The sequence below is a fragment of the Dreissena polymorpha genome, chromosome 3 (genome assembly GCF_020536995.1).
Source record: "Dreissena polymorpha isolate Duluth1 chromosome 3, UMN_Dpol_1.0, whole genome shotgun sequence".
NCBI lineage: Eukaryota > Metazoa > Mollusca > Bivalvia > Myida > Dreissenidae > Dreissena > Dreissena polymorpha.
In genome coordinates, this window is record NC_068357.1 from 6,278,917 (window position 1) to 6,305,072 (window position 26,156).

Below are 26,156 nucleotides of genomic sequence, written 5' to 3' on the forward strand. Positions count from 1 at the left end.
TTTGCCTTTTTATTCCAAACGAAAAGTCCACTGATTATGGAAATACTAAATTCGATATAACTCTTTATAATCATTCAAATTAAAAGAATAAAATCATATAATACTTTGTTAAATGTAATTGAATTAAAATTGAGATAAAATACGCATTAGACACTTCTTTCTAAAAAAAAAAAAATTATTTTTTTGGAAATTGGGAATTTTTTGCCACAATTTGGGAAAAAAGTATACTTTTTGGGATTGGGAACATAGCCGAATTTCGGCTATAAAATAGGGCCAAAAAAAACCCCTGCAAATTATGCCCCTGGGGTTAAATTTGACCCAGCCCAGGGGGTCACAAAAGTGTGCATGTGCTTAAATAGGGCCTTTATTTAAGTATTTGCAAATGCAGAGAATATATTGTTTCAGCCTTTTTTTAGCAGTGGAGCGATACAGGGCCATCATGGCCCTCTTGTTTATAATTGTATGGAAGCAAAACAAACATGCCTGAATGAGAAGATTAAATCTGTCAAGCTATATGTGAAAACCACAATTGAAAACAAATTGATGGAAGACTTGCTTTCTGTGTGTTTACTTCATATGTTTTCATTTAAATTTTCCCGAAATCTGAAAAGTCTTTAAGTTATTTTGAGAAAGACATTTGTTGGACATGTTTGTCAGTTATGTAGGTATAGTTTTAAGGACTTTACCCCAGAGATCCTGGGTTGTTGGTTGTTACACATAGTACTTATTGACACCAATATCTGTCGGAAAAGGTATTAATATTTGTAATCTAATAGTTAAAATACCTCTACTGTCTGATGCCTCAATAATCACAGCCTCTGGTGGTGTAGGTATGTTCCCAAACATCTCCTTAGCCCCTATCTCCAATGAAGGATTAATGAGGGCAGTGTATTATGTGAAGTGGGAATAAGACATCAATCTGAGAATGGCTTTTTTCAGTGAAATAATCTGATTTACAACACAAAATGATTCAAATACTTGGCATCGACACAGTTTTTAATAAGATAAGTACATGTAACTGAGTCCATGCATTCAATAGGATGAGAAACTGTGTCCATGCTTTGCATTAATACTATCCATACACAATATCTCCATTTAAATTCAAGCTTTTAAGCAGAAACATTCTTTTTTATTGTTAGTAACCATGAACTTGACCTATAACAAACCTGTAACAAATTCACTCACATGCTTGTAAATCATATACACTCATTTCTGGTCAATCCAAATTGAATATTTTTACCGGATAACCATTTATGTATTTCCAGTTTCAGTAACCTTGACCTTATTGGTTCTTGATATGCGTGTAATATACATGAACAAAAAAATCTGTATATACCTCTATTCAATCTGAAAAAAATTATATAAGTGCAAATTAAATACACCATTCAATGTTTACAAAACATGTAATATTTAATAAGCACCATAGACAATCAATTTTCAACTCAAGTATTCAAACAATGATAACAGTAAATTATTCAGAATACGTATGAATTGAACAAATAAGTTACACATAATTTTTTATGCATATCATGTATGTTCATTTAATAATTACAACACCTCTAACAGGCAGTGAAAATGACCAATCACAGTAATATAATAAACATGTATAACCAAAACACTTTCAGTGCGGGAACCAAATTTTGAAGGCCTTTGCAAACAGTTTGGATCCAGATGAGACGCCACAGAACGTGGCGTCTCATCTGGATCCAAACTGTGTGCTATTCTGATAGTATTCTTTGAAAAAAATAGAAGAAAATGCTAATTTTAGAAATTAAGCAGACGACATTTTAGCAGAAGACAAATTTCCCAGCATGCAAAGGGTTAAGGTGAACAATTTCAGATACATGCTGTGTAAGATTTTGATTTCATAGTCTTAACTTTACATAATTTGTAGAAAAAATTGTCAATGGGTCATTTATGGCATTATTACAAAATTGTAATTTTTATGCCCATGGTAGGGTGGCATATAGCATTTAAACTGTCCGTCCGTCTGTCCCTCCATCGGTCCGAAAACTTTAACATTGGCAATAACTTTTGCTATATTGAAGATATCAACTTGATATTTGGCATGCATTTGTATCTACGCGAGCTGCACATTTTCAGTGGTGAAAGGTCAAGGTCATCCTTCAAGGTCTAAGATATAAAAAACAAATCCAAGGGAAGTAACAAGCTTTAAAGGGAGATAATTTATATTTATCATTTGGCAAGTACAAATCATTTTTTACAAGGAAAGTACTGGTAATAATTCCTTTAATTTAGAAAATGATTCGTAATTGTTACCATACAGTTACAGATTTCCATGCATTGAATTGTGTTATGAAGTATCTAATCAAAGTATGATTCTAATTTTTAGCTCATCTATTTTTTGAAAAAAAATTATGAGCTTTTGTCATCACCTTGGCGTCGGCGTCGGCGTCGGCGTTGGCGTCGGCGTCCGGTTAAGTTTTGCGTTTAGGTCCACTTTTCTCAGAAAGTATCAATGCTATTGCATTCAAACTTGGTACACTTACTTACTATCATGAGGGGACTAGGCAGGCAAAGTTAGATAACTCTGGCGTGCATTTTGACAGAATTATGTGCCCTTTTTATACTTAAAAAATGGAAAATTTTGGTTAAGTTTTGCGTTTAGTTCCACTTTTCTCAGTAAGTATCAATGCTATTGCATTCAAACTTGGTACACTTACTTACTATCATGAGGGGACTGGGCAGGCAAAGTTAGATAACTCTGGCATGCATTTTGACAGAATTATGTGCCCTTTTTATACTTAGAAAATTGACAATTTTGGTTAAGTTTTGTGTTTAGGTCCATTTTATTCCTTAAGCATCAAAGCTATTGCTTTCATACTTGCAACACTTACTAACTATCATAAGGGGACTGTGCAGGCAAAGTAATGTAACTCTGACTGGCATTTTGACAGAATTATGTGCCCTTTTTATACTTAGAAAATCGAAAATATGATTAAGTTTTGTGTTTAGGTCCACTTTATTCCTACAGTATCAAAGCTATTGCTTTCATACTTGCAAGATTTATGAACTATCATAAGGGGACGGTGCAGGCAAAGTTATGTAACTCTGACTGGCATTTGGACGGAATTATGGGCCCTTTATACTTAGAAAATTGAAAATTTGGTTAAGATTTATGTTTTGGTCACTTTACCCCTAAAGTATCATAGATACTGCTTTCATACTTGGAACACTCACAAACTATCATAAGGGTACAGTAAAAGGACAAGTTGCATAACTCTGGTTGTCATTGTTACGGAATTATGGCCCTTTTTTGACTTAGTAACTTTTAATATATGGTTAAATTTTGTGTTTTGATCCACTCGAAGTATCAAGGCTATTGCTTTCAAACTTCAAATACTTACATGCTATCATGAGGTTACTGTACCTGGCAACTTGAATTTTACTTTGACCTTTGAATGACCTTGACTCTCAAGGTCAAATTATTAAATTTTGCTAAAATTGCCATAACTTCTTTATTTATGATTAGATTTGATTGATACTTTGATGAAACTACTCTTACCTGACATACCACTATAGACTTCACCCAAACCATCCCCCGTGCCCTCCCCCCCCCTCCCCCCCTCCCCCCCCCCCATTTTTTTTTATTTTTTTTTTTTTTTTTTTTTTAAGATCATCTCACAAATGACCACCACACCCTCACACTATACCCCCACCCCACCCCCCCCACCCCACCCCACCCCCCAAATTTTTTTTTTGATTTTTTTGATTTTTTTTTTTTTAAGATCATCTCACAAATTATCACCACACCCTCACACTATACCCCCCCCCCCCCCCGATTTTTTTTTTTTTTGTTTTTTTTCGCTTTTTTGGAAGATAATGTAATAAATGTCCACAACCCCACACTATACACCCCTCTTCACTCCACTCCTCCCTCCTTTGTGATTGAAAATGAGAGTCCCTTCACCTTTAAAAAGAAAATAGATGAGCGGTCTGCACCCGCAAGGCGGTGCTCTTGTTTGTCTTTTGTGACTTTTGTAAGGTTGCCAGCCGGAGTCAATCTGAAACCTGAAAACCATAATTCAGATTGACTCACAATGTCCTCATATGTCTCTGTTTTTCCTTTGGCTCCTTTTACACGCCTGGTTGCTGGTGTCCATGCCCCTGTCATGGACCCCTTGTACCACAGGATCTTGTATTTGTCTCTATCAATGTTTAAGACTTGTGCAACTTGTGGCCATTCATCATGGTAACGCTCCACATCGCAGAGTACCATGTCTCCTTCTTGAATGATTGATTGGGTCGCGACCGCCTTTACCGATCCAATTATGACCTAAATACGCATGAGAAATAATACCAAAATTTTGTTTATGATGAAATCTTATATAAAAAACTAACCTGTACATGTATTTTATATACATTTATTAATGTTCAATTTCTCAACAAGTGTACTGCAGTAATAGTGGCATTGCTTTCTGTAACTTACAAATGCAACATGTTAATGTAATGATATCTATATTTAATGAGCTAATAGATTGGCATTCACATTTATTTTTAGTTGAGTTTCATTTAATTTTAAGATAATTATTTGAATGAAATGTATTTTTAAAAATCTTATATGGCAATATAATTGTTTTTGTGTTTTTATGCAAAAAAATGAAATTAACAGAAAATGCATTTTCCATCCAAAACAAGAACAGCTTAAATAATGTTATTTAATGTTTTTTTTAATTATTTATTGTTATGGGAATTTTTCACACTTATTGTACTGAGCTTAACAATTATTTTGTTTAATTGTTCTAATCAATATACCTGTGGAATCGGTTTGTCATCAGTTGGAATTTCAATGGTAGCCTCTCCTCTTGTTTGTTGGTGGCACACCTTTTTTTCCTTCAACTCCTGGACAATGTTGAAACAGTCAACCTCAGTATTTTCTGCAATAAATGTTAGAATTTGTAATTATAGAATATTCTAAAAAACAATTTAGCAATATAACATATAATAATTTCTATTTTGAACCTACAAAGGGAAAAAAACTCTAATAATTTATCATTAGAAACATATAATTACATGCAATTAAATTACAGATGTAAATTAACACACATTTTTAGCTCATCTATTTTTTGAAAAAAAAAAGAAGCTATTGTCATCACCTTGGCGTCGGCGTCCGGTTAAGTTTTGCGTTTAGGTCCACTTTTCTCAGAAAGTATCAATGCTATTGCATTCAAACTTGGTACACATACTGACTATCATGAGGGGACTGGGCAGGCAAAGTTAGATAACTCTGACTGGTATTTTGACAGAATTATGTGCCCTTTTTATACTTAGAAAATTGAAAATTTGGTAAAGTTTTGTGTTTAGGTCCATTTTATTCCTTAAGTATCAAAGCTATTGCTTTCATACTTGCAACACTTACTAACTATCATAAGGGGACTGTGCAGGCAAAGTTATGTAACTCTGACTGGTATTTTGACAGAATTATGTGCCCTTTTTATACTTAGAAAATTGAAAATTTGGTAAAGTTTTGTGTTTAGGTCCATTTTATTCCTTAAGTATCAAAGCTATTGCTTTCATACTTGCAACACTTACTAACTATCATAAGGGGACTGTGCAGGCAAAGTTATGTTACTCTGACTGGTATTTTGACAAAATTATGTGCCCTTTTTATACTTAGAAAATTGAAAATTTGGTAAAGTTTTGTGTTTAGGTCCACTTTATTCCTACAGTATCAAAGCTATTGCTTTCATACTTGCAACACTTATTAACTATCATAAGGGGACTGTGCAGGCAAAGTTATGTAACTCTGACTGGCATTTGGATAGAATTATGGGCCCTTTATACTTAAAAAATAAAAATTTGGTTAAGTTTTGTGTTTTGGTCCACTTTACCCCTTAAGTATCATAGATATTGCTTTCATACATGGAACACTCGCAAACTATCATAAGGGTACAGTAAAAGGACAAGTTGCATAACTCTGGTTGTCATTTTTATGGAATTATGGCCCTTTTTTGACTTTGAATAACTTTGAATATATGGTTAAATTTTGTGTTTCGATCCACTTTACTTCTAAAGTATCAAGGCTTTTGCTTTCAAACTTCAAATACTTTCATGCTATCATGAGGTTACTGTACCTGGCAAGTTGAATTTTACCTTGACCTTTGAATGACCTTGACTCTCAAGGTCAAATTATTAAATTTTGCAAAAATTTCCATAACTTCTTTATTTATGATTAGATTTGATTGATACTTTGACAAAACTACTCTTACCTGACATACCACAATAGACTCCACCCAAACCATCCCCCGTTTTTTTTTTTTTTTTTAAGATCATCTCACAAATGACCACCACACCCTCACACTACCACCACACCCTTTCACTATACCCCCCCCCCCACCTCACCCCCCCCCCCCCAATTTTTTATGCCCCCCTTCGAAGAAGAGGGGGTATATTGCTTTGCACATGTCGGTCGGTCGGTCTGTCGGTCGGTCGGTCCGTCCACCAGGTGGTTTCCAGATGATAACTCAAGAACACTTGGGGCTAGGATCATGAAACTTCATAGGTACATTGATCATGACTTGCAGATGACCCCTATTGATTTTGAGGTCACTAGGTCAAAGGTCAAGGTGACCCGAAATAGTAAAATGGTTTCCGGATGATAACTCAAGAATGCATACGGCTAGGATCATGAAACTTCATGGGTAGATTGATCATGACTCGCAGATGACCCCTATTGATTTTGAGGTCACTAGGTCAAAGGTCAAGGTCATGTTGACCCGAAATAGTAAAATGGTTTCCGGATGATAACTCAAGAACGCATACGCCTAGGATCATGAAACTTCATGGGTAGATTGATATAATGACTCGCAGATGACCCCTATTGATTTTGAGGTCACTAGGTCAAAGGTCAAGGTCACAGTGACCCGAAATAGTAAAATGGTTTTTGGATGATAACTCAAGAACGCATACGTCTAGGATCATGAAATTTCATAGGTAGATTGATCATGACTCGCAGATGACCCCTATTGATTTTAAGGTCAAAGGTCAAGGTCACGGTGACCCGAAATAGTAAAATGATTTTTGAATGATAACTCAAGAGCGCTTTTGCCTAGGATCATGACACTTCATAGGTACATTGATCGTGACTCGCAGATGACCCCTATTGATTTTCAGGTCACTAGGTCAAAGGTCAAGGTCACAGTGACAAAAATAGTATTCACACAATGGCTGCCACTACAATGGACAGCCAATATGGGGGGCATGCATGTTTTACAAAAAGCCCTTGTTGTTTTTTGAAATGGTTAAAAAACACAAATATTTATTTTTATTATTTCATTTTTGAAATACCATCCAACCATCGCACCCAAGAATCCCCTCCCCCCCCCCCACCCAACCCCCCAACCCCCCCAATTTTTTTTGCATTTTTTGTTCGCATTTTTGGAAGATTATGTAATAAATGTCCACACTCCCACACTATACACCCCTCTTCACTCCACCCCTCCCTCCTTTGTGATTGAAATTGAGAGTCCGTTCACCTTTAGAAAGAAAATAGATGAGCGGTCTGCACCCGCAAGGGGGTGCTCTTGTATAGACTTGTTTTGTCTATGCCACCGCTTTTAAATATTTGTCTGGTCCAGCAAGCTGTCCAAGTATGTCTTTCCAGCAGTAAATTTCAGTGATGAGCTGATTTCATGCAAGACTTCATTCTCTTTATGCTCTCCTCAAGCATGCGCTGAGAAATGTTCAGCATCTCCTGATGACAATTACAATCTGCAAGTGGGATCAAATAAAAGTGATATTATAAGCTATGTGATGAATCTTTAATTAATTTCTTTGTCTTTTACAAAGTTGTTATTCTAAGTGACTATCAGTGTTCATTAAAGGAGTGAACAATATGCTTATCTCCAAGTATGCTTCATGTCACCTTTCATAACAAAAATGTATGATATCAATCAATTAATGATGGTACACATAGCTAGACATAACATTAATCTTTATAACAATAGCTGTCCATGAACAGTCACTCCACTTATTAGGGGCTGGAAAATGTTATGAAAGCAATTTCTACAAGTGTAATGGAGGTTATCTGCCCTTGTGAGTTGTGGTCCCCATATGATGATGAACAAGCAAAGGAAGTATATATCATTGACAGATTCTGAGATATTGATCTATACAAAAATGTTAACTTAATATGAAAGGCTAATTTGAAAAAGAAGGCAAAACTGTAGAAAATATAATTTTAGGGTAACATGCCCTTGTGTTTTGTTGTCCTCGCATGAGTGAACAAGCAAAGGAAGTATAGAGCAAATATCTTCAATTGTTTCTGAGATATGGACCTAAACATAAAGGTATAAGTGCAATGGCGTGTCCAGAGCAAAAAGAACTTAAGCTTTGTTACATAATGGGACTGATGAAAATTTGATCTACCCTTCATAGCTGTCTTCCTTTGGTTGCTGGCATGGATACTGGCAGTGCTTTTTGATGTGCTTGGAGTTGAATTTGGAACAGGTTCACTCGGAACTAAAACATGAATTCAGACATTAAGGGTAATGTAACAAGAGATGATGTTACCAGTGTGTGTGTTTGTGTGTGTGTGAGGGGGGGGGGGGGTTAAATTTTAAAATATCACCAAAAATGTGTATAAAATATCCTTTCTGGTCTAAAATTATATATAGCAAAAACATATTTTCTAAAAACTTCTATTTTTGGTTGTAACACAACACAAACATAAGAAACTAAGAGGTATTGGATTTTCTGTGCATTGCAATAAATTATTCTCTTCTTTTAGCCTTCCATAAAAATTATCAAGAATGCCAAAATCAACTATATTCCCTTAAATTGATATTTATTTACATTTCACAATTATTATTTTGATTGTGTATATGTTTTTCAATGGTTTTGCTAAAACGACAATATAATTTGGGATTTATTCGCTCATAAATTTAGTAAGCGCCTCCTTTTCCAATACACAGTATTGACCATGTACATGTCGCACATGGCATAACAATATCGAAGTAGTCCAACTCTCGATTTCCTTGTGCGCCTCGTAGCAAATCGCTTCCTCAAAAAATAAAGCCCATACACATAATAAACTCTAGGCAATCAGAATAATATTAAATAGTGAAACCAAGGGCAATTGTAATTATTTCCTTCAGGGCCAAAAAACCCTTCTTTGCAAGGAGCATCTTTTTCTTTCCCTTTACCAAAAAGGCCCTTTTCCATACAGAAATTTCTTTAAAATCATGCATTTTTCTCTTAATTTCCAATCTACCTCAGTATATTGCATTCCACAAAGCCAGGAAATTGTGTCTTTTTCCCCCCAAAAAAGGCTGTGGCACTTTTTCCAAAGTTGGTGTTTTGGCCCTGTCATTATAAAGACTCAGTCAACAGTTAATTTGAGTGATATTTGTTGTTACAAATCTTATAACTTTAATAAATGACAATGACATACCGTTCGGTTTGGGGCGTTTGTTTGTCTCTCCTTGGTCCTGGGTATCTGATTTAAAAAATCAAAAGATATTAGGTCAAATGTTTATAATTGTGTTTCTATTCGGTATGAAAATTAATGAGCATGTGTTTCACTGTTGACTTTTCTTCATTCATGATATATATAATAAGGCTGTCCCCCTTTTAGTATGCCATATTCTATGCCAATTTAAACCTTATATTATAAATGACTTTTATTATTGAATTTAAAGTGCACTGTAAAATACAAAAAAAGAAATAAATTTAAATTTATATAAGATTTACAGAACAAATGTGGAAATGTAAGCATGTTTGTTCCCACCATTTTCGTGCATTGGTCTCTTCAGTGGACCAGTGTCAACCCCTCCACCTGGAACACCTATCAATCTTGATTTGGGCACTAAGGACAAAAGCAGGAAAAAGTGAACAACTATACATCATTCTGAGAAAGGCTGTTTTTTTTTGGGCAAAATTAAAATAATAATATGAACCTCGGACAAATGCTAGATCTGCATCATTAATTTATTTGCAATTGGTAATGTTTACAATATGACTACCTTCTCCTCCAAAACTGACAAATTCTGTTTTTTGGGAAGAGCTGCCTCCCCAGAACTCTCCATAAAATGCCGCCTCTTGCCATCCTTCATGATGGTCCGGCTCTAACAGGAATAAAAGATAATTTGAAATAATTTATGTATAAATGGTCTCCATCCTCTGAATGGTAACAGTATAGTAACATGTCATTTCCTTTCAACTATGAAGTGATTCAAACGGTTAGCTCTTGTGGGTTCTTAACGTATGGCCAATAATCATATAGCAATGGGTAAATAGCAATAAATTGGGCCTGGGGCAAATTCAATGCAATACACTTATACTACCTCGTGCACAAATGAATTCTCTGGTTGTACGTCTGGTCACTGCGCTGTCTGCATCGGAAAAAGAGCGTGGTCAGGGAGTGGTGGTCCCAGCAGGCATCAGCTTTCATCTGATTGGTCGCGACCTCCATCCCTGGCAGCATGGTCCCGTCATCCTAACGTCTCACAAGCCGGGTACCTCTCTGCAGGGGGGCGTGGCACCGGATGTCACTGGCACAACACTCCCCTCACTTTTCTCTTTTTGGGACGACCCCCTACTCACCAAGGAATCGTCCCACCGAATGTCATAGTCAGTCCGCCACAGACGTCCCGTCGCACCCGAGGAAGTATATTGACTATCTCTCGGACCCCAATGCCCCTTTCGTAAGCAAGGAGGGCACCTTTGCCATGCAATGTACTCTAAAGCCACTGCGCCCAAGCCGTCCCATGAACTCCAAGGAAGTATATTGACTATCTCTCGGACCCCAATGCCCCTTTCGTAAGCAAGGAGGGCGCCTTTGCCATGCGATGTACGCCTAGACGCAGCGACTTAGCAGAACGACGACAGTGCCCAGACTCCCCAAAGTCGGGACAATCTAAGTGTATCAATACTACGGGCACGCCGCAACATGCAGATTTGGGGCCCCAACCCTAGACAGGTGGTCACGGATCAACCCTTTAAAATAACAGTCGGCCATGTCCAACACCGGCGTGAGTATATTGGTATATGTACTTATTTACTTATTTATTTATCTTTTATCCTATTCTACTTGTATGTGTTATTCTTTATCTATTTTTTAGCCGGATTTTTTTCGAAAAAATCTCGGCTTATAGATTGATGTTGTCGGGCGGGCGGGGGGGCGGGGGGGCGGGCGGGGGGGGCGGGCGGCGTGCTCGAAAATGTTAAAGTTCTTATTTCATGGTATAACTTTGGTATGCTTGGACCTAGAGTCTTCAAACTTGACATGAAGGTTGGCCAGGATTAACAGATGACCACTGGTCATTTCAAGGTCATTCATTTGAAGGTCAAGGTCACTGTGACCTTCAATATAAAAAATGTTAAAGTTGTTATAACTTTGGTATGCTTGGACCTAGAGTCTTGAAACTTGACATGAAGGTTGGCCATAACTAGTTAGTAACCACTGGTCATTTCAAGGTCATTCATTTGAAGGTCAAGGTCACTGTGACCTTGAATGTAAAAATGTTAAAGTTCTTATTTCATGGTATAACTTTGGTATGCTTGGACCTAGAGTCTTCAAACTTGACATGAAGGTTGGCCAGGATTAACAGATGACCACTGGTCATTTCAAGGTCATTCATTTGAAGGTGAAGGTCACTGTGACCTTCAATATAAAAATGTTAAAGTTGTTATAACTTTGGTATGCTTGGACCTAGAGTCTTGAAACTTGACATGAAGGTTGGCCAGAACTAGTAAGTAACCACTGGACAGTTCAAGGTCATTCATTTGAAGGTCAAGGTCACTGTGACCTTGAATGTAAAAATGTTAAAGTTGTTAAAACTTTGGTATGCTTGGACCTAGAGTCTTGAAACTTGACATGAAGGTTGGCCAGAACTAGTAAGTAACCACTGGACATTTCAAGGTCATTCATTTGAAGGTCAAGGTCACTGTGACCTTGAATGTAAAAATGTTAAAGTTCTTATTTCATGTTATAACTTTGGTATGCTTGTACCTAGAGTCTTCAAACTTGAAATAAAGATTGGCCAGTACTAGAAGATGACCACTGGTCATTTCAATGTCATTCATTTGAAGGTCAAGGTCACTGTGACCTTAAATGTTAAAATGTTAAAATTGTTATAACTTTGGTATGCTTGGACATAGAGTCTTCAAACTTGACATGAAGGTTTGCAAGCACACTTAGATGACCACTGGTCATTTCAAGGTCATTCATTCTAAGGTCAAGGTCACTGTGACCTTGAATGTAAAAATGTTAAAGTTCTTATAACTTTGGTAGGTAAAAATGTTAAAGTTCTTATTCCATGTTATAACTTTGGTATGCTTGTACCTAGAGTCTTCAAACTTGACATAAAGGTTGGCCAGTACTAGAAGATCACCACTGCTCATTTCAATGTCATTCATTTGAAGGTCAAGGTCACTACATTTCATTTTGACCTTTGAACAATATTTCAGTAATTTAAGTATTGCATTGACAAAAACACGAAAGGTACTTTCCTGTCATTTAAATAAAAAATCCGGCTTTAATGCGGTCATCTCCGACCGCGGAACTCTTGTTATTCTATTCTTCTTGTATGTGTTATTCATCTACTCTATTCTGATTATTACTAATTGTATCCCTATTTTCATCTACTCTATTCGTATTATTAGTAGTAATTTACACTGTAATGTATCATTATTTCTATCTGCTCTATTGATGAGGTATTTACCTACAGGCCTTGACACTAACTTTTTTGACAGGGTACCCAGAGGGAACCCTACTTTCAACTTTTGGTGGCCCTCACCCAAACTAGGGAGTCCTCTTGTTTCAACACACAGCTACTCTCGGCGTAAGGGCAAATAAGTACAAGAAGCATACTTAAAACATTTTTATTTCCTATATTCAAATCTGTTGCCATTTAAAGCAGACCCATTAAAAGCTAATAACCTTGTCTTGTAAACTTTTGATATCATGCATTTCATCATTATCATCAGCATCGTCATCCTTGTCATAATCATCTTCAGCATTGCCCTTCGCCGCCAGAACTTAGCGTTTCGGAAGTTCTTAATATAAAATTTTAAGAAATAAAAGGTAATTACGCGCATTCAGTGGTTTCACTGGCTCAACAAAACTTGTTGCAACTTTTTCGCGCCGTGAAAACTGTCGATTATTCCAACCTTATTAATAGGAACAACCATTTAAAGAAACCTTACTACATTAATGTCATTGCCTATATTATCACTTTAAAAAGTATATTATTACATAAAAAACAATAAGTACCTTCATTAGTCATACCTTCATAAATCTTGATAAGCTTTATTTGTATATAAATACCATTTTTTTCAACTTGATAAACAACACAGATAACCAAAATAATATAACAATGTTAACTTCAATGTATTAAACAATATGCTGCCTAAATGTTTCAAAATTAATTATTTAAACATAGAATCACACCAATTTACATCATTTGAAAGGGAAAAAGAAAAAGAAAACATCAGAAAGTAAATCATCTCACTTAATTTGTTAAACAGTTATATATGGTCATTTGGACATGTCATACATCAGCTTCTGTTGTTAAAACGTTTTCTGTTAGTGGTGGATGATTTCCAGGATCAATTAAATTATAATTGTTCACGCCTATTTCCTGACAGAAAGGCCCAGATAATTACCACCATCTATTCTAGTTGCCTGAAATAACATAAAGCTTTTTTTTTTTAACTATCAACAAGAAACAAACACATGTATGTCACTATCTTTAAATGTCCGAATTTTAACATATCCGAAATATAGTACACCAAGTGAACGATATACTTTTTATTTCAGAAATTGTTGGTATCTTAATCAAATTATATCCTTCCAAGGTCATTATAATAATGGAACTTTTAAACAAAAATGCTCACAAATACCTGTACAAAAAAGTGTATACCGGCATGTGTTTTTGTGGAGAAATTAAATGCTTTTGCCAGCCCGATCGCCTATGGTTTTGATTAAAGAAATAGCGGCTCTATAATTATGATAATACTGATCGTCGTGACAGTTTGTCCCAGTGTTACTTTTTTGGGGGCTCAATATCATTATGGAGCCATTAATAATCAGATAATCCGATAATAACCCCCATTAAACTTGACAATAGCAGTAAAAACACCGTTTGTAACACTTACACGCTTCAGTGTTTTCAATATACTCTCTGCACTGTAGGTCGCTTACATCGTCAAAAATCAATATTTACAACTGACGATGGCCGCTCATGCTCAGTCGCGTGCTTTCGATTTGCAGTACATTTTCGGATAAGATTTTACCAATTTTTTTTTATACGCCGCTCTTTAAAAATTGGAGGCACTTTTAAAAATTCAAATGGTCAATCAAGACAAAGTGTTTCTATAAATTTAGGGTTCCCGGAGGACCACCCATCTTGAAAGAACTGGTGGTCCTCGCCGAAATCTGGGGGCCTCGGGTCCCCGGACCACCGTTAGTGTCGAGGCCTGACCTATGCAACATTATACACCCTGAACTTTAGTGAAGGAGGTAACTAAACTGCTCCCAACGCAACACTAAAGACTAACCAAACACACTTGCAAGGCAGCCTTAACACAAGAACATGGGAACTTAATAAAGAATGAACAACAAGTACAAAAAAAAAAGAAAACTTCTGTCCACAAAACTGGACAAACCCTGCGGGACTATGCCGGCAGGTCTCTTTGGCAACTCTGTAAGGACTATGCCGACAGAGTTCCCATAGCTAGACGATTCTTCTGACGTGTTCCGAAAACTGGACAACTCCTGCGGGACTATGCCGGCAGGTCTCTTGGGCAACTCTGTAAGGACTATGCTGACAGAGTTCCCGTAGCTAGACGATTTCTCTGACGTACTCTGAAAACTGGACAACTCCTGCGGGACTATGCCGGCAGGTCTCTTGGGCAACTCTGTAAGGACTATGCCGACAGAGTTCCCGTAGCTAGACGACTCTTCTGACGTATTACAAAAACTGGACAACTCCTGCGGGACTATGCCGGCAGGTCTCTTGGGCAATTCTGTAAGGACTATGCCGACAGAGTTCCCGTAGCTAGACGATTCTTCTGACGTACTCTGAAAACTGGACAACTGCGGGACTATGCAAGCAGGTCTCTTGGGCAACTCTGTAAGGACTATGCCAACAGAGTTCCCGTAGCTAGACGACTCTTCTAGGGCTGCGTCACCCACACTGGACACCTCCTGCGGGACTATGCCGGCAGGTCTCTTGGGCAACTCTGTAAGGACTATGCCGACAGAGTCCCCGTAGCTAGACGACTCATCTAGGGCTGCGATCAGGACGATCTCGCTAGTGTCCATCTCGACAACCTCCTGTTCCGCCCTGTCTTCGTCGTCCATCTGTGCCGCCCAACTTGGGTTAGATTGAGGGCCCAACCCATCCACATCATTTAAAAGCAGAATCTCATCCATCTCAAAGCTAGTGTCCATGCTGAAAGGAAATGGGCATATGACGGTCCATTGGAAAGTGAATACTCTGAAACACCAATGACGAAGTCAATCAAAATATTTAAAAAAATGAACACTTCTTAGTCTTTGTGTGGCCATAGCGGCTCGAATTCTTGACGTAGGAATAAAATGAGACACCACACGCATGTTTTAAGTTCTTATATATATAAAAAAGAAGAAAAGAAAATAACCTAGAAATAATAGACAATCCAAATTGCATGTCACCCAACGTGGTGGTAATTATTATTTAGATAAGTTTTTTAAATGAAATTCTAGTATAACTGTTCACAGCTGAAGGCCCTGAAGTTGTTTACTGTGGTCGTCCACTGATCAGCCGCGCATAACACAGGCTAATCAGTGCACACAGGCTAATCCTATTTGCCATGCATTAAACCCCGTTTTCCCAGAAAGCTGCAATCCAAATGCTGAAAGCACGGAAGTTGTTTACTGTGGTTGTCCACTCTATGCAGTCAGATTTCAGGTCTCAACTTCGACTTCAAAGCTATTACATGTGATTTATATGTGATTTAAATTAATCATGTTTCTAAATTATTCACTCCATGCGGCTAATTCTCCACTTGAAAGTGTTGTATGTTGGAAGATTTTGGTGACAAAAACTTGGAGTAGATCTATTTTACTCCCAAACTTCCTTTAAGAAAGCGCAGCTGCCGCAGAGTGATGGAAAATCTACTTCTTTAAAGTATTTATAAATGAAAAGACCCTTTTCACAATAAACCAATAGCGCGTAGTCAAATGACTCACAGAATTCCAGAATGAGGCTTAATGTGTATAGATTTCTAATAGTGCATTGCAATGTCCTTCTGCTTTTGATCATTCGGCGACTTAGTGATATTGCCAACACAAGTTGACTTTGTCAGAAATAGCCGTTAATTTCTTAATATATACTTTCCATTTTAAGTGCCAATATATACAGATCTCAATGATAAACACTAGACTGGCCAATATCCTCTTAAAAGCTGGTTTATACATTCACTGTAAGTGGAGCAGACACATTTGTTGTCTTCATTCATTAAAAAATTATTATTAAATAAAAATAAACAAATAAAAACAGTTTATGATTGAAAAATAAGCACCTCGGACAGCGGTATTTTTGAATGTCCAAAGCCTCTGTTGCAGTCACATTTACGCATGATCCATGGTACCACTCGTCACAGTGATCACATTGGACCATGAATCGTCCTTGCCAGGGTTTCTGGCACAGGCAATACAATTGCCCATCGGGGGCTTCCTCGCCAGAATCCGCATCTGGCGAATCCCTTTCCTTTAGCAGCCACGCGGGTAGCAATCGGTCGCAACATGGTTTCAAACGATCGCGGTTCTTCACAAATATCGCGTTTCGGAGCTTTACCTGGAAGATGAGACTAGATAGTTTTTTTACCACTAGTCCTGGGCCCTTCCAGGGTAGGCACAGCTTCTTGCATTTACCTTTTAAGGTGGCGGTATCCAAAACATACACGGCATCGCCCACCTCGTAGTTGCGCTCGAGCAATCGGAGATCATAATTTCGCTTCATGCGTTTTGTAGCTACCTTGAGTTTGCCCCTAGCACACTCATGGGCCAATTGTAGGTCTTGTGCCAACTGATGCGCATAATTGTCCTCTTCGAAATGCTCCCCCTTTTGGGGAAACATCAGACTTGCAGGGGTGTTGACCTCTCTACCCAACATCAGCCTGTTTGCCGTGAAACCCGTACTACGGTTGACGGATGCGCGCAATGCACCCGCTATCTGCTGCAGGTTCTGGTCCCACTGGTTCTGGTGTTTACCTATATAACACCGGACAGCGTCCATCAGCGTTCGATTGTAACGCTCTACCTGACCGTTGGCGGACGGACGGTACGGTGTGGTACGGGCCTTATGAATTTCAAGAACCCTGCACAACTCTGTAAACAACTTGGACTCAAAATTACGCCCCTGATCAGAAAAGACCTGAAGGTGGAAACCGAATCTCAAGAAGAAATGGTCAACCGCGGCATGAGCCGTCTCCTCCGCCGTCTGCGTTGGTAACGGGACACACTCGACCCACTTGGTGAACTGGTCCACCATCATGAGTATATACTCATTGCCTCGGCGCGTCTTTGGCAATGGACCTAAAAAATCTAAATGGACCCTCTCCATTGGGGCTCCAGCCTGGTACTCAGTCATAGGACCTTTCCCCTTCCGCTCCGACTTCTTGTTCCGGTTGCAGGTCTCACAGGTAGCCACATACCCAGCACCATCCTTGCTCAAACCATACCAGGCAAATTTATCCTTCACCTTCTTCTTCGTTCTCTTGACACCCTGGTGACCCGCTGAAGGTATGTCATGATGCAACCGGATGGCCTCCTCTCAGCGACCTTGGCATTACCAACAGCTTTCCCTCTGATGCGAGGGTACCTTGATACAACACCCCGTCTATCACTGCTAATTGCTCCTTGTTTAACCACTAAAACTTGGCTGCAGGGCTTGCCGCAAACAGTTCTGCTTCTCTGGGTTCCACCCCCTTGTTGAACCACTGCAGAATGAAACCAAGATCTGGATCCTGCAGTTGTGCCTCTATTATGTCGGCACACGTGAAACCCCAACTGCTGGGTTCAAACTCCTTTGGCCCAGCCGGCACCTCCACTTCTGGTTCTGGACCACATGCACATATCCGGAAAACACCATCAACCGTTAACACATCAACCTGACACCAATTTAGAAACAAGTTTTCTAAAGTCGGACAATACCCCTGTGACTCAGGATCCGGCTTGCCACTGTTGTCTCCCTTGGCTGCTGCTGCTTCGTCACTGACGTCCTCAGTCTCACCATTGCCCCCTCCAGTGCTTACATCGGTGCACACCCCAATGTCACGGACGACTTCGCGCACTGTTGGCGGTGCCAACGGAACTGCATTACCGACGCCGCCAGTCTCACCGTTGCCCTTTACAGTGCTCATGTCGGTGCACACCCCAATGTGACGGACATCTTCTGTAGGTAGCGCCAACGGAACGGCATTATCGAAGCCGCCGGTCTCACCGTTGCCCCTTGCAGTGCTCATGTCGGTGCACACCCCAATGTGATGGACATCTTCGCGAACTGTAGGTAGCGCTAACGGAACCGCATATTCAACGCCTTTGGTTAACACGTCTTCATCATCGCCGACACGGCCAGTCTCACCGTTGCCCCTTACAGTGCTCATGTCGGTACACACCCCAATGTGACAGACAACTTCGCAAACTGTAGGTAGCCCAACAGAACCGCATCGTCGACGTCTTCAGTGAACGCGCTCCACTGATCTGCTCGCTGGCAGTGCTTGCATTCCCCACATGGCAAATCTCTGGACAGGATCTCGCATGATCCCGCATCGAACCATTCCCCTTCCGGTATACGAGAGAGAGCATCCGCATTCGCATGCTTCCGGCCTGCCCTGTGTTGCAGCACCATGTTAAACTGAGACAGTTCTTCCATCCATCTCGCCAGCTGCCCCTGAGGCTCCTTAAAACGCAACAGCCATGTTAAACTTGAGTGGTCAGTCCTGATAACGAAAGGTCTGCCTAACAAGTAATGTCGGAATTGACGCGTGAACCGTACTACTGCCAGAAGCTCTTTTCTGGTGGTACAATACCGCCTCTGCTCTTTGGTAAGGGCGTAGCTACCGTAGGCTATCACCCGTTCTTCACCGTGCTGAAGCTGTATCAACTCTGCGCCTATTGCGACGTCCAACGCGTCTGTATCTAGGATAAAGTCATCAATCTGGTTTGGAAGGCCCAGGGCCCTCAATCTATAAAATCTGCCGCCGAATTTCGGCAGCAGTCCCCCACCTGAAAAGTAGAGCTGCAACGATTTGATCCGATTCATCGAAAATCGATTCGAAATGCTTCGATTCGATTACGATACCAAACCTACCAAATTCGATTCGATTCTTTAAAATATATACATATATATACATAGATACGTAAAGCGCGCTGTATTCTGACTATTGATACAGGGAGGTGTAGGTTTTATATTTACCTGTAATTACGACGCGCGCGATTGGTTGCTTATTACTTTAGTCATCCAATCAATAAGCCCGTTACGGTCTACTTTCGTAAAAAGCGTCAAAATGGCTGAACAAGTTGTTGCCGACAAATTGAAATTATCAGATGAGGCTAGGAAGCTAAAATCAAAAGTGTGGCAGTATTTTGGGTTTCGGGATGGTAGCCCTACCAATAAAGCTAATTGTAAACTGTGCTTCACGGATGTGGCGTACGCTAAGTCCGGCTCAACCACTAATCTAATTTAATGCAATATGTCAAACGCAAACATAGCGTTAATTTAGCAAGACAAAGAGGTCGCACAAGTGCAACTACTCAAGTCGCCAGCCAGAAAAGTAGTTCTTTTTCTGTTGGAGTTTTGTTAAGTTTATTAGAAAATATGATTTGTCATACAGGCAACAGGTTATGCTGTCATGGCACAGTGGTAGACATGCTTATAGCGGTTTTGGGTAAAGGTGTAATAGTGATAGTACTACCATTCAACTGATTCCAGATACGTTTTTATGATTATTTATTTATTTTTTATATTATTGTGTAATCTAGTCAGAAGTTTTAAAATTAAAATTGAGTCCTAATTTGCTATTCTTTTATATGTGTTTTATTGAAATCACATTTGAACAGAAATGTTAATTTTGAGGCATACGAGTGAATATATGATAAAACTAGGTTTGAAGATGAATCGAATCGAAAAAATCGGTATCGGAGTGTCTTAAATCGAAATCGAATCGAATCGAACTGTTGGTGAATCGTTGCAGCTCTACTGAAAAGTATACTTTTTTCCCCTTTTGGGGAGAAAAAATCCCCCTAAAAAAAAAATTTTTTTTTTTTTTTTTTTTTTTTTTTTTAATAGAAAGATGTGTCTCATGATTATTATATCTCAATTCTATTACAATTTAATCTTTTCAAACATATTAAATTATGAAAAATGCAATGAATATAGTGCAAACATGTACAAATGAAATAATGAGAGAGTAAGTAAAAAAAATCCCCCAAAAAGGGATACGCCGCAAAAATTCCCCCTCCTAAGGGCTGCGGACCCCTTCCCCCAAAGTAGTGTGAGGGCCCTGAAGGCCCAGCACCGGGGGAGACGTTAACGCCGCCTTTAATGCGTCAAACGCTTCCTGCTGTTCACCTTCCCATCTGAAGTTGTTCTTGCCCGTGACTCGATACAATGGTGCCGCTATGTCCGAGTAGTTCTTAATGAACACTATGATAATTTGCCAGGCCAGTGAACCGCTCAACATCTTTGGAGCTCCTGGGCACAGGCCAGTCTACAACTACTTTGATATCGGTATCAGTCATGGCGATCTCGTTGCTGCTCACCAGGCGGCTCAAGAACTCCACCTGCTGCTGGAAAAGGACGCACTTCTTGGCCTTTAGCTTCAACCCGTGCCGCCAGAACCTTTCCAGGGCTTCCCATATATTGGCCAGATGGTTGGCAAAGGAGCTACCTAGGACGACAACATCATCGAGAAAAGCCAGCATGGTCTCCCAATTGAGACCTCGAAGTACCAGGTTCATAACCCGGGAATAGGTGGCGTGTGCATTGCATAACCCAAAACCCATCTTGACATGTTCGAAAAGACCGTACTTGGTGACAAACGCCGTCTTCTTCCGGTCCTGCTCCGCGATGTTCACTTGCCAGTAAGCTGAGTTCGCATCCAGCTTGGAGAACCAGACACTGCCAGCTAGAGTATCAAGACAGTCATCAATCAGGGGTAACGGAAACACGTCCTTGACCGTGACATCGTTCAACTTCCGGTAATCTATGCACCACCTGACAATCCTGTCCCGCTTCCGGATCAAAACCGGGGCTGAAGACCACTTCGACGTGGATTCCTGGATCACACCGGCCCTCAACATTTTCTCGAGATGAGACTCTTCTTCTCCAACAAAACAAGCAGGTGTCCGTCGCATACGCTCTTTGACCGGAAATGCGTCGCTGGTATCAATGGTGTGTGTGATAGCGGTGAATGAACCCAAGTCAAACTCGTCCTGTGCAAACACATCATGATACTCATTTAGCAGAGCAGCATATTGTCTACCCAGAGTCTTGCAGGTGTTCTCCTGACCGCTCGTACAGGTCTCGAACGTGCGCCGGAACCGCCTCCGACGGCGCTGCGTCACCAAGGGAAAATGATTGCACCCGGACACCTCTCAAGTCTGGGGCTAAAGACTCCCCAGGGGGGTACTCAGCAACAGGAAACGCCCTTGCAATGAGCGTATTCTTCTTCAGCAACCTAAAGCGATCCGTAGGGTTGACCAGGCACAGTACGGGATCAGAACCCGCCGACCGCACCACCCTAGGGATCAACAGCTTAGAGTTACTAAACGACTCCACAATGTAGTCCACATCGTACCTAGGCATGGTACACTTCAGCTGTACCACTGAGTTTGGTGGAATAACTCGCCTCTTGCCAACCCTCACTTCAGCGACCCGTGTTTGCCCGTCTGTTGACCCAATGTCAAGATTAATAGTCTGTCCATCAAAAATAAGAGTAGCGTCCGCCATATTAAGGATAGATCTACCTCTGTTCACCAAGATATCAAATCCTTATAGCATATCTGTATTAATTGGGGCTACATACAACTGTTCTTTATACCAATAATTGACAATCTATAACTTAACCGGACCTACGACAGACCCCTGCATGGACAACTTCCGGCCGGCCGTCAACAGCTTGACATCGCGTAGCTTGGGAGGGGGGCGCTTTATAGCCTGGTATACCCGATCGGAGATAATGCTCACCTCTGCTGCTGAATCAACCACCGCATTGACCACCACATCGCCAACCTGCACCTTCATGCAGAACTGCGACGCTGACCCCAGCTGGTTAACATGAACTACTTCCGGTTTCTTCTGCGGCTCCGCCGCCACGGAAGCCTTCACGGGTGTCTCCCTTTTTGTGGCCACTGACGTCAAGGTCGGGCATGGGCCGCTGCACCCGACCCCGGCTAGTTTTTTAAAGGGCGCGCGGGGGGTTGCGCGGGTTCAGGAAATTCCGTCTGGAAGTGCCCTAACCCCCCACACTTGAAACAGACCATATCCTGCTTACCTCCACGCCTTCCCGGATCTGGGGGAGGCGCGTTATCAGGGCGACCGCCCTGAATCGCTGAAGGCCGGTTTGAAAACCCTCCTCTATTGGCATAATTCCCTCGAGGTGCGCCCGCTGGGTTGCCATTACGATTGTTATAACCCTGGTTATAAGGGTTATTTGCATTGGGGCCAGGACCCCTCCCGTCGGTGTTCTGGGTCCGGTATCCGCCAATTGCACCCTCAGGATACCTTCCCTGGCGCTGGTTATCGTACCCATGCGTCTGGACGTTCCCTGCAGAGTTCCCTCCGGATTGGGACAAAATTCCCCACGGTGCCCTCAAGCCTCTCCATCATCTGGACCAGTCTGTCGACAGCTGACCCGCTTAGCGTCCCCTGAGAAGACTCGATATTCACGGCGTGAACCCGCCGGGGGTCCTCTGATTTACCCTTTGGACCACCCAAAGGAACAGAGGCGCACGCAGCCAGGATATGACTGTGCATTTTGATGCGGTTCATAGCATCCCCCATCAATGTAAGCACTTGCAGGCTCACATGCTTACTGGTCTCCTTGTCGCTCAAACCCTGACAAAACCGTGCCACTGCCTGCTGATTGGCATAAGTTTAGGGCAGATCTCTTTATGGCCTTGGTTGCCAGTGTTAGCACCCGGTCCGACCAATCATCGAGGGACTCGCCCATTTCCTGATGGGCTACTTGGAAACGGCCCTGAGCCGTAGCAGGGAGCTCCTCAGCGCCAAAGCGCTCCTGCAGCCGCTGCATTAGGTCAGTATAGGGCACTGTACCACCCCCTTCAGCCAGAACAGCATAGAAATCTACAGCCTTCCCTGTCAGGCACCAAACAAGACAGTCAGCACTCTCCGCTTCCGTCCAGTTGTTCATCTTCACGTATCGCTCAAATTTGGTGCGAAATACGGACCAGTTGCTTCGCCCGTCGTACTGCAAGCTCTTGGGCAGCCTAGTCAAGACGTCCCGATCCCTCTGGGTTGGGGGGTTACTTGCGACTGGATGGCCTATCGGAATGGGCATACTGCTGAGTAGGGCCACGGTTGGGTCGTTTGGTGCAATTGTATTACCTAATATGGGTGAATTGCTGGCTGCTGTAAGATTACCTACCACTGGTAGGGTGATTTGCATGGGAACACTACTCACAACGGTTGGGTTATTAGGCATTGAGAAGCCACTCACAACAGGTTGGTTGCCATACAATGGGACGCCACTTACAACAGGTTGGTTGCTAGGCAGTGAGACGCCACTTGCAACAGGTTGGTTGTTATACAATGGGACGCCACTAACAACAGGTTGGTTGCTAGGCGGTGAGACGCCACTAGCAACAGGTTGGCTGTTATACAATGGGACACCACTAACAGGTTGGTTGCTAGGCAGTGAGACGCCACTTGCAACAGGTTGGCTGTTATACAATGGGACGCCACTAACAGGTTGGTTGCTAGGCATGGTGTAATGGGTTGGACAGAGATGCGATGTAGGAGCAGGGGGGCTTCTTGGGGCCCGAAAGTGTCCCAAATATTCTGCGGACATCTCTCTGAGTAATGTTGGCATGTCGTGATCTGCCGTGCGCCAGGGATTATGCACTGGAAGGGCCATGGAAGGGGCCTCTGAAACAACCGAACGACAAGGGCTACTTCGCCCAGGTCGCTCGCTTGCCCTATCCGCCCTCATCCGGGGAAAAGCTAATGACTGGGGCGGGATGGGGAGGCGTGATGTCAGGCTATCGAAAGGGGTAGGGATATCTCCTGTAACAACTGGGCCCCGCTTTGTCCAACTAAGTATATTTTCTTCTCACATTGGCTTTAATTCTCCAACACACAAGACATCTTCAAGCCACTCATCTTCATCTGTAGCCTTTGCCTTCTTTGATGGTAGTTAAACTTGGAATGAAAACAATAGACTTTTTGGTATAGGTTAATAATTAAATAATAATCATTAAGGTTGTGTTGTTTGACGAAGAGGGGGTATATTGTTTTGCTGGATGTTGGTCCGTCTGTCTGTCTGTCTGTCAGTCTGTCAGTAGACCAGTTAGTTTCTGATCAATAATTCGTCAAGGAATTTACCTATTGGCTTGATACTTCACATGTGCATTGGCCTTGAACAGTAGATGAATAGGTGATTGGAAATGGGGCGACTAGGTCAAAGGTCAAGGTCACTATCATGATAAGTGTGAAAATCGTTTCTGATCAATAACTCATCAGAAGACAGTAGATGAATCCTATTGAAATTTGGGTCACAAGTTTAAAGACCTGTTTTGGGGGGCATATGTCTCTGAATGCGGAACTCTTATTTAATCTGAGATGGGTTTTTTTTCACTATCAGGAACGCCCACATATTTTTTTCTATCACAGTGCAAGGCTTGAACTATAATAACTGGAAACAACACAACAAAAAATAAAACACACAGATAGAGGGACCAATTGGTGGTATATTTAAATTAAGATTAAACAAACTTTTTGTATGTATTTCATTTCCAAGAAATTAATTAGGCAGTGATTTTTGGGGCTCAAAAGTACAGCATAAGTACTCCTGCAGGCTGTTTCCCCAAAAAGTAACATTTTTTTCCCCAAATCTTAACAAAATTTCCCAAAAAGTATGCCAAACTTTTCCAATAAACTCAATATTGGTGAATTGAGTTTATTATACAGCAAATAAATTATCAAGCATTTTATAATATACAATTTAAGAATGCTGTTAAACATGCACATATAAACAATTAATTAACTGTTATTTATAATCATATTAACACAAGCACCTTTTTATGCCCCCCTTTGAAGAAGAGGGGGTATATTGCTTTGCTCATGTCGGTCTGTCGGTCCGTCCGTCCACCAGGTGGTTGTCAGACGATAACTCAAGAACGCTTGGGCCTAGGATCATGAAACTTTATAGGTACATTGATCATGACTTGCAGATGACCCCTATTGATTTTGAGGTCACTAGGTCAAAGGTCAAGGTCACGGTGACCAGAAATAGTAAAATGGTTTTTGAATGATAAGTCAAGAACGCATACGCCTAGGATCATGAAACTTCATGGGTAGATTGATCATGACTCGCAGATGACCCCTATTGATTTTGAGGTCACTAGGCCAAAGGTCAAGGTCACGGTGATCCGAAATAGTAAAATGGTTTTCGGATGATAACTCAAGAACGCATACGCCTAGGATCATGAAACTTCACAGGTAGATTGATCATGACTTGCAGATTACCCCTATTGATTTTGAGGTCACAAGGTCAAAGGTCAAGGTCACGGTGACCCGAAATAGTAAAATGATTTTCGGATGATAACTCAAGAACGCTTTTGCCTAGGATCATGACACTTCATAGGTACATTGATCGTGACCCGCAGATGACCCCTATTGATTTTCAGGTCACTAGGTCAAAGGTCAAGGTCACAGTGACAAAAATCGTATTCACACAATGGCTGCCAATACAACAGACAGCCCATATGGGGGGCATGCATGTTTTACAAACAGCCCTTGTTCTATAGGTGTTGATGTTTTGGGATGGCCTCGGTTTCCCATGAAGACAAACGCTGGGGGTGTGGACAATGGAACTGTTCCCTTCCTAGTTAAGTTAGCACCTAAGACCCTCATTTTCGTTGGCCTGGGAATTCTGGAGGCCATACTGTTAGGCACGTCCCGAACACT

At 40.9% G+C, this 26,156-nt stretch overlaps 1 long non-coding RNA gene across 1 annotated transcript; it reads right to left on the reverse strand.

The window, feature by feature from the left end:
• Positions 1 to 3,985: 3,985 nt before the first annotated feature.
• On the reverse strand, positions 3,986 to 8,429 carry LOC127872844 (uncharacterized). Its single transcript, XR_008045807.1, has 4 exons — positions 8,389 to 8,429; positions 7,497 to 7,731; positions 4,777 to 4,898; positions 3,986 to 4,297 (listed from the first exon to the last, which is right to left on the reverse strand). It is a non-coding gene; the product is annotated as an uncharacterized LOC127872844 (long non-coding RNA).
• Positions 8,430 to 26,156: the final 17,727 nt, after the last annotated feature.